Source organism: Apteryx mantelli, chromosome 2 (genome assembly GCF_036417845.1).
Source record: "Apteryx mantelli isolate bAptMan1 chromosome 2, bAptMan1.hap1, whole genome shotgun sequence".
NCBI classification, from domain to species: Eukaryota; Metazoa; Chordata; class Aves; order Apterygiformes; family Apterygidae; genus Apteryx; species Apteryx mantelli.
Window position 1 is genome coordinate 36,434,763 of NC_089979.1, and position 15,169 is coordinate 36,449,931.

A 15,169-nucleotide genomic window follows, 5' to 3' on the forward strand; every position below is an offset into this window, starting at 1 on the left:
ATGCTGGGAAGGAAAGCAGCAATTTTTCTGATGTTCAGGCTAAAATATATGAATAAATACTATATATACATTATATACAGACTATAACAAAGTCTTTATTTCCAATGGTCCCTTTCCAAATTTTAAGTCACTTTTCTTAGACAATATGGAAATTAAGGGCAACACTGGCATCTCAACTATTGGTTTTCCACTGTAGCTACTGATGGTGAATGAAAGAAGATAAGCAAATTCAAGTTAAAAAAAAAAAAAAAAAAGCTATTTTACAAGAATTAGTAAGATACTGTAAAAAAAATTGATCAAGGATTTTTACAGAAATTTTCACTAACTGTCTAGGATGTATTTAACCTTCAGTGCAGGTGCATGGTGTCACATGAAAAAGGTGGAATCTGCTACACTTATGAAATTTGGCCCTTTACTAGGAAAATGCAGCACATAAAAATTATTTAACTTTTTTTTTTCAATTTATTATGCTTCTATAAAAATACTATGAAAATGCATGTGTGTTTAGGTGATGCACACACTTACTGATGTGGATTTCTTCAGAATCCAGGTTTCTTCAAATCTACTGAGAAGAAAAGGAACAGATCTACCCAAAGACCACGGTTAAAAAACATGATTAAAGACCATGGTTAAAAACCAAAATACTGTGTGTTTTTGCTGAAATCCTGAAGCAAATACAGAAATCAAAGAGGAGCTAGGAAGAAAGAATAGAAAACGCTCAACAGTTGTTCATTTAAGTTGCCTGTTATTACTGCCTGAATTCATGTTCTTGCCATCAGATTTGTCTTGTTCAGTCTTTTGTCTCCCATACATTTCAAAATATGGAACTTCAAAATTTGATTCTTTTTGTATGTATTCCTTCCCATTTTATCTTGTCCCCTTTTCTTTTATCCATATATTAAACCAGAACACACAATTGTATTCTTGCTTTTAAGGAAGTTTCACAAAATTAGTGGTGTACTACGTGGTTTGCCGTTTTTAATTTCACAAGAACAGTTGAAAAAAAATCTCTACAGCACAAGGGGAGGCAGTACGTGATAACTGCTTTCTATGTAAGAGGTTACATCTGAGAAATAGGGAACTGCTGAGTTTCATAATTCACTAAAGTTTAACACTTAAAGTTTTCATTATAGTGGCACTTCGTTTGCTATAGTGAGGGGCTGCTTCAATTTCTATTGTAAATCTGACTTTAGAAGGCTTTAAAGTTTTGTAGGCTATTAAAAATCACTCTAGGATTGAATTTGTGAACTAAAAGATTTGGTACTTCTAGTGTATTTTTATGCTATAGGCATTTTGTCTTCTCAGACATTTTTTCACCAAAATTTCATTGTTCTTGATTTTTTTTTGAATAATGCTCTAAGCTTACCTTGACATCTAAATTAGGGGGGGAAAGGCAGAACTACAAGACCCACCTCTGCAAAGTAAAATTTAAAATACCAATTTTAGCACTGGAAAAAAGGTCTAAATGTTTAACGTGAAATATATTGTGTCTGATAAATTTTTCATATAGAGTACAAGCTTCCCTGTAAGCTACAAAGGGTAAACTTTATTGTCACTGAAAGGAATTTTTCTGGAAGACTGCACTGGGAGTTCTTCCGTGTTTAAAAAGGTGCAGATTAAGCAGGAGAGGAGAGACTGTGTCATCTGATGTGAAATTTTGCTTCTTTATGGTAAATTGTTGCATGGTGTCATGGAAGTATTCATCTGCCTGGTAGCATAAAATGAAAACCCAAATAGTTATGCAGTGTGATTAGAAATAAAGGTCTTGATCTATACATAAGTAGCTGTGAGTAATACTAAGACTTAGCCATTAGTATTTGTCGTTTAATTTGAAGGACTGTTATAACTATCTTTCTCTGAAAATGTGTTCCCTTCAATTTGTGGTAATGTGAGACCAATTAAAAGTTTGGCTCAGGAATACTATATTAAAAGGATCCTAAATTCCCACACCAATTCCCTTCATAATTTATACTAGATTTGCTCATTGTTGGACCTGTAGTTTCTGGCCCAGTTGTCTAATTTGAAATGGCCGGGATGCCGCGTGCAAAGCCTGTGACTTTGCCTGTGACTTGCAAACGGTGTTTTGAGTGGCCTTCTTCAGGCAGCCGCCGGGGGTGGAGATGAGTTTGAGAACGATAAACAAAAGGGCAGGGGCGACCCTGAAGCAAAGACTTGCAAGTTCCCCTCCACAGTGCTCCTTCCCACATTTCTGCGGGCTTGAGGCAGCGGTAACTTCCTTAGTAAGGCAGAGTAAGCAGTTAACCAGCTTTCTCAGAGGGGTGGTTGGTGACTATCCTCTTTTAACACTTTGTGGTTTCCTGGGTATTTCCAGCATTTCTATTATATTGCTACAGTTTTTTTTTTTTTTTTTTTCGATTTGATCACCATGCCGGTCATGCAGGCGCGATCCTGTGAGGTGCGAGGCGGTGCAGAATCCCGTCCGCAGGGTCGTACCGAAATAGCGCGCAGCCTTGCCAAGTGCCTTGCACGGTGTTTGGCTGCTGTCGGACAGAGAAGGGAGCATCGGTGAAGCTACTGCTGGTGCCCATCATATAAACCGGACAGGGGAGCCCAGCATTCGAGAAAGCTGTGGCACGTGCTGTGCATTTTGGACAGCTGCACACAGTGGTATTTTGAGTTTGTGTGTAATGCAACTGCTGGGGGAGAAACTGTATCGTGCCATGCTTATGTGGGCCACAGCAGATAACCAGGTTTGGACTGTACAGGTGCACAAGATAACTGCCAGGAGAAAAATGGAGAGTTAATATAGGAAAAAAAGCAACTCCTAACAGTAGCGTTTCCTGTCACTTTGGGCCCTGAAGAGGGGGCTAACTGCCAGCTCCCAGTATTCAGCTCCTAAGTTGCCTTAAATGCAGCTTAAAGTGCACTGGCTGTTTGTCTCATGTTGTTCTGTGTCAGCAACTGCAGCAGGTTGCGTAAGGATTCGGATGGAAAGAGAGGTGATTCTTCATGTTTGTATGTAGGTATTGTCTATGTTCTTGATATTTAAGAAACTTTGGTCTACAGCTTTCCTCATGTGGGCAAGAATATCCCATTTCTTGTTGTTTCAGGGGAAGAGGGATTTGCATGTGAAAATCAATCCTCTTCAAATTGATAATAATACTCCATGTTAAAACAAGACTTCTTAGTAGTATTACTTTTACGATAGTCAAACCTACACTAGAGAAGAACTCTGTAGCGTGTGCATGGTTTTTAGCAGTATTAGGTAACTCTAAGAGGGTGTGAAAGTACTCACATTGTCTAACTTTAACTTAAAACTGCCAAACAGTCAGGGGATTTGTTTCCCTAGGTTTTGTATATAATCAGTCCTTGGAGAGGAAGAGAAGTTCCTCTAGGAGGCCAGGCAAGAGCAGGAGCTCAAGTTGGGTTTACCAGAGCTCCTTTTAGAGGAAGCTTAGCTTCTTGCTAAATTGTATGTATGGGGCATTGAAAGGCTAGCCTCTTAATTTGAGGTATCTTAAGTTTTGGTGGTATGAATACTCTGTCAGCCTTAGTTTACATGCTTTGAATCCATGTTGTACTGAAATCATCCTCCAGCAGGCAGGGCAGTTTGTTCATGTCCTATATTAGGAGTGTCCATAATAGTAAAATATTTTTATAATGCGTATATTTAGTTGTGTGTTAGAATCATTAGATGTAGAAGTTTTTTCTTTTAGGAAGTGTAAAGTAAATGTGCCTTCAGGCAAGTTGTGCAGCTTTTCTGTGAGGAAGATCCTAATATTGTTGAGAGTAGATTCACAGCCTTAATATAAAAAGACGTGCATTTGTTTTAACCCTTTTATGCCTTCTGTAGTTTCATTTACATTATACTTTGTCCAGTTTCTGTTCCTGGTTGTAGACTTAGCTAGGGGCATAAACTTGGATAAGTTTGAACAAGGAGCAGTTTGCTTTTTTTAAATGTGCATTGGTATCACCAGTATATGATGAACTGGCAGCACGGCAAGTCTCCTGTAAGAATAAAGGTCTGGGCAATGGATGCCCAGACCAGTTGGGCTCTGTGCTCCAACTTGAAATCTCCTGGATATCTCCTATTCTGAATGTGAGGCACTTAACGAGGTACATTGTTAGAGATAGCAAGAAAGCATGTGAGTGATAGATATATTTTTTTGTTCTTGTGAAATGCTGTTAAGTTTTGAAGGGGGAGGAGGGGAACCTGAAACTTCTGTGTCAGCATCTTGATGCTGAGTACAAGCTTCTGATTACCGTTTCTGCTTTTGTTGTGGAGGTCACCAAATAAAACCAAGTTTAGGCATATACATTTTTAAAAACACAACTCTTCGGGGTGGCTTTTTGTAGCTGTCTGCTACTGAACAGGAAAACAGGAATAGTGCCTTTAAGCCCTTTGCCTTATATTTGTTCAGGCTGTAGAAGTGCAGCAATGAGGATTGCTTTTGCATTGTGTAAAAAGTGAGTTCTTCCTTTGAATTTTTTTTTTTTTTAAACTTTTGTGTGCATATGCGTGTGGATTTAATTAAAGAGCATGTGTTCACACAGTTGTGCTATTTAAATTAATGTGGGGTGACTCAGTGTGTATTCACTGCTGTCATCCCACAGTGAGTACGATCAGAACATTTTATTGTCTGAAGACAATGCTAATAATGGTAGCATTAAAATGGCATTATAATTTTCCAAGACAATATTCTGTTCCCAGAACTGTGAAGTGACTAAGAGATTTGCCATTGTCAGAAGTGGGAATAGCAGCTGCCCTGCAGTACAGACGGCAGAGTGAGGAACGTCCTTTGGTTCAGCTGCTTCTCTTTGTTCCTGGTTGCCGGAAGTGAACTAGTTTTTGCAATAGGGACGAGCATGCTTGCAAAGTGAGCGCTGCAGCGCTCAGCTGTGCCGAGAGCCATTGTGATAACACAGCCTGGGCCTGGGGCAATCCCACCGCACACTGCTTCTGTCTGGCAGGTGAGCCGTGCATCAGCACCGTGTACCTGCGGCCCCAGCCTAGGCAGCAGGGCCAGCTCGGAGGGTGCCCGCTGCTTTTGGCTCACCCTTACAATTTCAGCTTCCTAAAGGAGGACTCAGTAGTTAGGTTTGGCAGTTTGCAATTCATCCATTGCGAATGCTGTACTGTCCCTGTGATTTATAAAACAGTGGCTCAGAAGTGAAGCGTTTTACGTAGGTGGTGCTTTGTTTTTACTGTTAAAATTTGGTGGGGGGGATTATAGAATGAAAGTAACATGGCTGTGGAGTCTAGTAGAGTGTAGGTATGTTGCTTTCATAACTGAGGTGAAATTATAAATGCAAATAAGTTATCAGTAGAAAATTAATAAATATCATGTCCACATTATTAATTCTTAGCTTGTCTCAAGTAAATTGTTGTGTATACATAAATAATAACTTCCTTATCAAAAGACTTTGTAATAATGCTTGGCGCCTGAAAACAAAGGTGCAGTGATATGAGCCAATTATAATTATTCTTTCTTAGGAATTAAGGTAAAACAGTTCCTTGGGCATCAAGTATTTCTTATTGTTGGATTCAGGAACAGCCTAATGTGCTGTTCTAATAATCCCATTGGATAATTACAGCATAGATAACTTGGTGAGAAAATAAACTGAGGAAGAAAAGAGATTGTTGGCAGTACAGAGACACTGTTGGGAAGTCTCACTGACCTTAAAACATGCTTGTAATAGCATTATTTGCATACGGTGTGGACAACATCCACTGCATAAAGCTGTTGAGACATTCATTAATAAGCACATTGATGTCACGAATGCAAAGTTTGCTTCATTCTCATATTTTCTATAATATATAAATAAAAAGATCACGCTGGTAATTAGAAGAGGAGATAACTGAAAGCAAACCCTGAGATCTTGCTTTGAATGCCTTTACAATGCGCTGAGCAAGAGGTAGTTCTTTAATGACTCTTTTCCCATAAGTGTTTGCCAGTAGCCACATGATGAAGATTCAAAGGGTGGAACTTTGATTTCAGTAGCTTTATTATGAAATCCTGCTCATCTCAATAAGATGGATATTTTTTAAAGTATAGTGTGCATTTGATTGGGATACTGAAGAAAAAGAGCTGCTTTAAGGAAAATGGAGTGGGAGGAGCAGAGCTGCATGTTTCAGAGTCTTATATTCCTCACATCTTTACTTGGCAGAATGTAGTTTATTCGGTTAGCCATTTTCTGTGTGGGTTTGCTTAGCTGCTTTAGTTTGTTTATTATCTGTCAGTTTCTAATAATGCTATGTGTTATTTCTACTAAATGGAAAAGATGAGCGCTTGTGACTGCTAATACCTGTTGCTCAAAGTTTGCTAGGACTACTGCCTCAGAGTTGTACCACTGCAGATACTTGTATGTTCCTAAAGGCACTGTGGGCTGAAGCGTTAGGGGAGAGTAGAACAAACCTTACGTAGCCTCACTAAGGAATAGCTGCATCCTTTCCTATTTTTTTTTTTTCTTGTCATCAAACTGGTTGTTCAGTGTGTGTGACATACAGAGCTGTACACAGGATCCTCCGTAATTTCACTGCCTACTACATGCTTTGTGGCTTCAGAAAATCTCCCCTAACTAGACTGCTGCTAGATAACAGGGTTCGTTGTACCTTCCACTCAGTTTTGTCCCAGTGTGCATGTCAATGGCACCACTTAGTATATTTGGGGATCTTGCAGCATTCTGAGTATTACAGCAGCCAGCAAGGCTTGTGCAGAACGGGGCAGCTCGGTAGCCTCCTATTTAGCCTCTACCGAAAGTTAAACGCCGATCGGCAGCAGCTTCCTGTCCTTCTCAGCCGTTTCCTCAGCTGATTCCTAAATGATGCTTGCATGGAGATCCCACACAGCACTGCCTGTTAACTAACTGCCTTGCTGAATAAGTTATAGACGCCCACTACAAACAAAGGAAAGCTCATGCATTTATTCTAGGTAGGTAGCCCCTTTTGCATCATATTCTGTTGGTTTCCATCCTATTTTGTATGCTGTAGACAACTAAATCATTGAGAGAAACAAAAGGCAGAAGCATAGAGGGTACAGAGTACAGTGCGTATTGAGAAGCAGATTTCTTAGTTTTTCAAGAATGGAAAAAAAAGGAGTAATAGCATGAAATGGATATCTGTGGTAATGAGTTTTAACATGTACAGTCTAATATGTGTTACTGTGTTTCCCACATTTTGGAAGATTTGCTGTTGTGGCAAAGGTATTGTTAATCCCTGAAACCAAGGTAGCAAGATGAGAGTTGGAGAATCATGTCAGCTGAAGGGGCCACCCCAGGGGACCTAGTCCCTCCTGCAGCTCAAAGCAGGTCCAGTTGGATCAGGTTGCTCAGGGCCCTGTGGAGGCAAGGTCTGAGTATCTCCAAGCCTCCCCGGGCTCCTGTTCCAATTTTTGACCTCCCTTGGGGTAAAAAGACTTTTCCTTTGTATATAGAGTGAGAATTTCTCATGTCCCAAGTAGTGGCCGTTGCCTCCCCTCCTGTCCCTCCTGGTGCACCTTTGAGAAGAGCCTGTGCCCCTTCCTGTTAGATAGCGGTAGGCAGCAATTAGCTCCCCCTTTAGCCCTCTCTTTTTAGGGCTGAACAAACCCAGTTCTCTCAGCGTCTCCTCGTATGTCATGTGCTCCAACCCCCAAACTTGCTCCGGTGTGTCAACGTCTGTCCTGCACTGGGCACCTCGTGTGGTTCCCAACAACATGTCCAAGAGATACCGCTCCCTCCTTCCTGTGTTGCATCCAAGAAATATTCCAGTGCTTGGTTCCATTTTCACCCTCAGCTGTTCTTCAGTCCTCACTTTTCTCTACCTTTTTCTGCCACATCTCCAGAAAAAGTGAGATTTTCACAGGGGCGATATGAGAAGACCCAGAAACCCATTTCAGACAGCTGTGCGCACTAGACTTTGACACCAAATTCTATATATAATGAGAGAAAAGAAAAAAACAGTCATTATCTCCTAGTTCTTTTTTTTTTCTTTCTCTCTTCACATCCATTCTTAAATCTGTCATTATTCAGTAAGTCTTGATCCCAACTTTTTTTGCTTGAAGAACTTAAAACGTATTGGATAGTATAAAATTAAAATTTCTGTGTCAGTCAAATGCAAACATCCAACAAAGACAGGTGGATGCTGCTAAAGAGCCAAGATTCAAATGTAAATTATATTCTGTTAATGATTGAAGTGGAAAAATGATGCTTAAACACTGTATCTGCTGCTGCTTCCATGTTTTTTTTCAGGTTAGATTGCCTCTGGTATTTCAAGAGCCTTTATACAGATACTGTATACTCTTGCAGGGAATCTAACCAGTTTAGCAGGGTAAAGCACAGTTGGAGACTGGCTCAGTGCCCAGAATCTGCTTTTAACCTCTGCAAAGGCCCCTCTCTTTCTCAGCAGTACTGAGCATAGTGTAGATGGGGAAATGTCCAAAATTTTCTTACTGAGGGAGGAAAAAAGAAATAATTTCAAGATAGAATTTCTGAATCTTACTGAATCACGTTATGAGCGCTGGCCTAAAGGAAGATACCTTTTTGTAGAGATCTTAAGAAATATGATCAGGCATATTGTAAACATCCAGGTTAGCCACTTGAGAACTAAGACACCAGATAAATTTGGGTTTTATTTCATTAATATATCTTCCATTATCTTCCAGCTGAAAATCCACATGCAGTTATTGTACGTATATATTCTAACAGAGTTACTGTTTTCAGAATGCATAATGTGGAGCAGTAAGTTTCAACTTTTTTTGAAGTGCAGACCATTAAAAGTTGTCTAATGTATGTATGGATTCTTATATAGAGAATTTAAGACTTTGGATGATATATTTGCTTTTCATAGGTATTTTTTGAGAATTCCTCTGGAACAACACATGGACTCATCAAAGAACCATTGATCGCAGGTTAAAAACAAGTAGACTGATAACATGATTGAATGTTTTTATTTCTTATTGACTGAAGAAACTAGATCTGCCCTCTCCCTCTCTAACGTACAGTAATACCAACACAGTATCGATCCATTGTTAAAGAATTGTTGCTCACGGTGGATGCTTCTTATGGACCTCGACATGCTATGCACCCCTTTGCAAAATGAATGAATAAAATATTAGAAAGGCAGAGTTTGTGGCCCAGGTAGGAATTATGTGCATGACCTGTTCTCCGTGGTTGCACTGAGGAAACAATTGAAGTGGAGCAGGGGTTATCTTTACATATGACAAACCTTGTTTTAATTTTTGGTTTGGTTTCTTTTAATGAGAAGGGCATTTATGAGTATGTGTGTGTTCTTTTGATTTTGGACTAAACATAAAACAGCTAGACATCAGAAAACTTGAAATGCTTGCTGAAATTTAATTAGGTAGCTGCATAAAAAAATCAAAGGGTTTCGTAGAGAGGAAGAAAGAAGCTCCTTCTGGTACTAGTGCATATATATAGCTGAGTCCTATTTTCATTTCCATCTCTTCGCCAAGAATTGTTATATAGTAGATGTGTATGATCTGCTGCCAAGGGTGATGGACCAAGGATTAGGAGGAATGAACTGTATTCCTTACATACCCATTTATAAAAAATATTCTTATATCTATTTTACGTAATAGTAACTGTTGGGCAAGGTAATATACTTCAGATATGCTTCAACTGCACCAATATAGCAGCAACTTGTTTCAAAAATTGTTTTTCTTTTGTGCTAGATCAAGCAAAAGTGAGTACAGCTAGATATGGTGGATCAGCTGTTCAGTGTTAACTCTCAGGATGAGAGGCTACCTGATATTTTGTGTTAATCATAATTATTACGATTTTTTACTATGCAAGTGAGGTAATAGGGGGTTCCATCATGGAAACACCAGGTACACTTTTTGAGTGAGATAAGAAAGTGTCACATCCAGATGTAAAAATGTCTTATAAGCTATCAAACCTGTTCATTTTTTAAGTCACCTTCTACTGGCAGTACCAAGGCGAGCAAAGTTTAGCCATGTTTCATGCGCGTGAAGGTCCCTGATGACTTGATGTTAACTCTTAAGAATTTTCCATTTACCTTTTGTGGCTCAGTAAGTGCCTTGGATCTCTTTATTTTCCCGTGTTACAGTAATTTTTGCAAAGAAACAGTGAGATGAATATTTTGACATAGATGGTTGGGAAGTGTTTAACACTCAGTTTCCGATTTTTGTTTTTAATCAGGGAAAACTTGTGTTGCAAGTAAGCTGTTTCATGTCATGCAGCTTGTGCAGAGCGCTTTCTAACCAGCTGCTGTTATTAAATGCACTCCATGTTGCTCACTGAAGAATGGACTGCAGCTTTGAGTTTTCTCTCTGTTCAGTTACGCGGAGGCCAGCTTGCAACTCAAGCACACAGGGCTCCTCTGTGTGTGTGTGTGTGTGTGTGTGTGTGTGTGTGTGCGCGCGCTTGCCCATGTTTGTACTTGGTGTCCTGATCAAGATTTGTTGCCATCCAGCTAGTTCACATAAAATTGCCTGGGTTGTTTTCACCTTTCCTGTTGCAATGTTTCTATAGTCATACTGTTTAGGGTCAAGACTTCATTAAACCTGGAAGAAAGCAAAAAGAACGGCTAGGGAAAGTTTATTTACATATATATATATTTCACATTTCATAAAGAAGACAGACTGCAAGCACTGTAATGCTTTTGACTGGCATGATGTTGCCTAAGAAAATATTCAAAACCCGTTGCGTAATAATTTCATTCTGTTTCATTCTGTCCTTTCTGTTCATTTTGTTTCATTCTGTTCTTTCACCTCAGTTTTCTTCTGCAATGGGAAATAGTCCTTTTACTTATTTTAACTACCCTTTAAGATTCAGATCTCTCAGTCTAAGCTAAGTTAAGTCTTGGAAATTCCTGGATTGAGGATATCCAAGGGAAAGCTAAGTTCAGCAAGAAATTAAAAAAACATGCTAAAGGAATTGAATACATGGAGTGCATGAAAAACACAAATATTTTAGTATATGTTGACACAGAATCAAATGAGCAGTATTACAGTGTCTTTAACAAGAATTATTTTCTCTCCTGAGGGAGAGAAAATTTACTGTTGCACTGATATACGCGACAGTGTTCAATTGAAGGAATCGGTAACGGAGAGAAGAATTACCTTTCCAGAATAGCCTGATTACCTTTTCCTCGTTATGGGAAGGAAAAACCACAGATTTTGGGCTCATCAGCCTGTGATTGGCTTGTGTCTCTGATTCTGGATGAAGCAATATTCAGCTTTGCCTATTGTCTTGTGCATGTCTGTGATCTCTTTTTAACTTTGGGTGGCCAGTTTTTCACCTCTGGCTTCGTGGAACGTGTGGGAAGCATTGTCTTCTCACCCCTCACTCACAAACCAAGCTGCTTCATTTCCAGCAAGTAAAAATGAAAAGAATTGGGACACATCCCCTGAATCCTCACCATGGTGTTTCATGTGCTTACTTACCCCAGGTGCTGGGCTTGCCATACCACTCAGTAGTGAGCTGCTGAGGAAGATATCCTTGGCAATGGCTTTGAGAAGGGGTTATGAGTGGTATCCCTTTGCTTGTGGTATCCAAGGCCAGATGTGTCTCATTCTTCAGATGTATTTAAAATAAGGAATCCAGATGTTAGGCTTGCCTCTTTCTCCCTTTTAAAATCCTTGCCGGGATCTTGCTTGCATGTCAGACATGTTGGCTGTTTCTTCCTTTGGGTTTTCAAAATTTGAAATATGCAGTATCAGTGATATAATAATATCAGTACTCAGTGATCTGAGCCCTTCAGTGATTTTCCTTTCAGCGTAGTACTTTTCCAGTGTAAGGATGTTTAACTGACAAGCAGTCAACTAAAGAAACCATTGGTGGGAGAAAATGGTGTTTTCTGACCCCAGTAATTGAAAGTGTACATCTTTGACATCAAAAGGATAAGGTAGCCTAAGAGATGTGGCTGACCTGCCAAAAGAAATAGGGATGCTTGCCAGAAAGACATGGAAATCTTTATTTTTTTTCTGTTACTTTTGCATTTCAGTGATACTTAGCCCTAAAGATCACAGCCCCATTTTACAAAGGTTTATATATTATCTAATTAGTCTTCTGAATGTAGCATATTACTAAAACTTCCTGGCGTTACAGATGGAAATAGAATTTTGATTCTGCTAGCACCTAGCCTCCGTATGGATTTCTTCAAGTCCATTATTCTTGAAAGGGAGTATCACTTCTTCCTCAACAGTTTGCGTGTCCTTTTGCTTGTAATAATAAAAATGTTCAGAAATTATTTAGCTACAAATTAATTTTAAGATCCTAAGATCTCATTATAGTGATTATTAATATGTTTCACTTAACCTTGATTTTTACCAGCAGATGAGAGAGACTGCTAAATTAGTATAATGAGCAATTGCAGTATGCCAGCTGCCTGACCATTATTCAGTGTTTTTATAGGCATTGCAAAAGAATTTTTTTTTCCTTAAAGAGAAATTTGAATGAGTCTGTGGTGTTTTATAGAGAACAAAGGTGTAGAAAATGTGAGTTGAGAGGACTGATGATGTAGTTCAAACTCTTATGAATGACTGATCTGAAAAATGTTGAAGAAATTAATGTTTTTTACAGTCTGACTGTAGTTCACAGTTTCTTATTTTGGTTTCATTGCTCTCTGTCTATGTTTAATGTAATTTCTGCCTTTACATTGGATGTTAAAACTTCCAGCTAAAGCTCAGGAGGTAAATTGATTGTATACATGGCTCAGCTTCATGGATTTTTGTGACTTTTAGAAGCCTGACATCAGCTTTCCTTGTACTGTTTAGATCTGACCTCTCTCAATTTTTTTTTGTTGTCATTGTTTTTTAGAAGAGAATTGGAAAGATAAGGAGGGTTGCTTTAATGATTCATGTTGAGGCTAAAGTTAAAATATATCCCATGTGCCCATCGCTAAGTAAGATCAAGTGATCCATCACTTTTTTGCACAGATGTCAACCACCATATCTTTGGCACTATATCACGTTTTACCAATTTTTAAGAAAAGTACTCTATGACCACTTTCTGTTTGTAAAAGAAAATATTGTGGAGACCAGAAAAAGTCAGTCCTGTAGAGGTAATACAGATCTGCTATCACTGACCTTGTTAATTTACTTAAAGAGAAAAATTTAAGAAATGATTGAAGTCAGAAATAAACAGTCATAACTCTGCACAGCTGGCAGTACACACTATGCAATCAGTGTTTTCAGTCTGTGGTGATATACCTAGCTGTATTTTTATCTGAATCATACACATGCAAGAAAAATGAAGTCAAGGACCTCCAAGTCCAGGAAGAAGTCCAAGAAAGAATTAAAAAGAACCTACAATTCAACTATATTAGTTGTCAGCAGTAATAAGTTCTATGACCTTCTTGAAGACCAGTCATTTGGTAGTGATTTGGTCACAAATACATGAACTCTTGCAAACTAAGGCAGGCTGCCTGTTTTACTACAAATTCCTCAGAAGGTGTGGAATAAATGCAGCTTGTTTCTTTATTACCTACCTTCCCTCCATCTCATGGAGAAGACAAGCATACATTAAGGGCCTTCTGGGTTACTCTGAATTGGCCCCGGGCGATACAGATGGATAGGCAGGGGAGCCAAAACCTTGTGACAATGATCTGGCATATTGCACGAAGAAGGGATGAGGTTTTCTAAAGCCATTAGAATTATATCTATGTGAGTAATTAGAACCTGAGAAATATTTATATGACACTTCTTTTACTCAAAAAAAAAAAAAAGTGTAATTGGGAAAGGAGGATTTTATACCTTTATTTGTGCTGACAAGTGTTCTTGAACACTCCCAATTCACATTTTCTACAGAGATTTGGGCTGTATTCTGCATTCTCTCTCTTGCTTTTCATGCAGCTACACTTTTTTCATAGGTTTAAAATGTTTACAGGAGCGTACCTGGTCCCCCTCTACTATGTTAAAGGTGTTGGACTGGTCAAGAAGTTTGCCTGAAGTGTAACACTGAAGGGCAGTATGTTGGACTGATAAAGTGCTGGAGGAGATTTGTTACCAAAACAATTCATCCACTTGAAACAGTGAAATGAAAGTATGGTTCTGCCTTGGGCACACAGATTTGTTTCAAATTTGGTTGTTGACTAAGGTGGTGTTCGTTTCTACCCTTACAAAATTCGATTGTGCCTGCCCATGGATTTCCCAGGCTCTTTTTTCCTGTCCGAGCTGCATGAGGCACAGTCTGCAGGCATGGTGGGCATGCTGTTGTGGGGATTGGGGCTCTCAAAGATACTGCACGTGGCAGTGCACTGCTGTTAGTCCTGTCTGTGACACATGTAGACTGGAGAATGTTGCACTGTTGTGTTGATTGGCAAACTTTTATAATGTTTAGGTTTGTTTTTAGAAATGTGCTTCCTGACTGGGAATAGCACAGAGAGCCTTCATTGCAACACAGTGCAATTGCTTGCATGGAGGCAGGCTGAATATTTATAATGAAGCTAATGTGCATGCATAAGTTATTAGAAATATATTTTGTATAAAACTCTTAGTTCAATTTTGTGCTTTTTATCTGTATTTCTTGAGATGATCTGACTCTATATGCACTCATCAGCCTTATCCATTAACAGTCTGTCACTGTACATTCGTTTTACAGCTGCTAAATGGAGTTGTTGGTCTTTTGTTTCATATCATGAACGGCTGAAACCAGTAATACTCTTAAAAACTCCACAGAACATTAATTGTTTGCGTTTTGCTTACATATCTATCTTGTTCATTGCTATCCTAGGTCCAGATTTAAGTTTAATGAAGCCAGTGTGTTGTGTTCCTTCCTAGTAATTTCAGTTTAATGCATGTCCTCTCAAAAAACCCTTGAGAAGTGGAGGAGTGTGTTTATCGTGGAACCAGAAAATTATGACAAGAACTACTCCAGTATTAATACTTGCACTTTTTATTACCATGGCCTTATTGCACTTAGATGCAACAGGCTACACATTTTTGAAATGGTATACACTGCTGTTCACTAAATAAGGACATCTTTCACTATATAGTTCACACTGACAGTCACATCATAAATGTGTTGATCCGTGTTGCTGTTTGAAATAATGATATGTGTTACATTTTGAGGAAATGATAGAAAGGTTTCTAGTCTAGTCTTGCCAAAATTTTGAAGGGCTTTATTTTTGGGTATAGCTACTATCCTATGAATAGTTTTCAAGTCTGTTTGAATTACTAGTATTAGAATAAACCATACAGATATATACATATATATGTGTGTGTTTGTGTATGAATTTGTATACTTA

At 38.8% G+C, this 15,169-nt stretch overlaps 1 protein-coding gene across 9 annotated transcripts in view; it reads left to right on the forward strand.

Moving 5' to 3' along the window:
* Positions 1–15,169, forward strand: part of FAM110B (family with sequence similarity 110 member B) — a 122,428-nt gene that overhangs the window by 87,768 nt on the left and 19,491 nt on the right. The gene's annotated exons all lie outside the window — the stretch shown is intronic.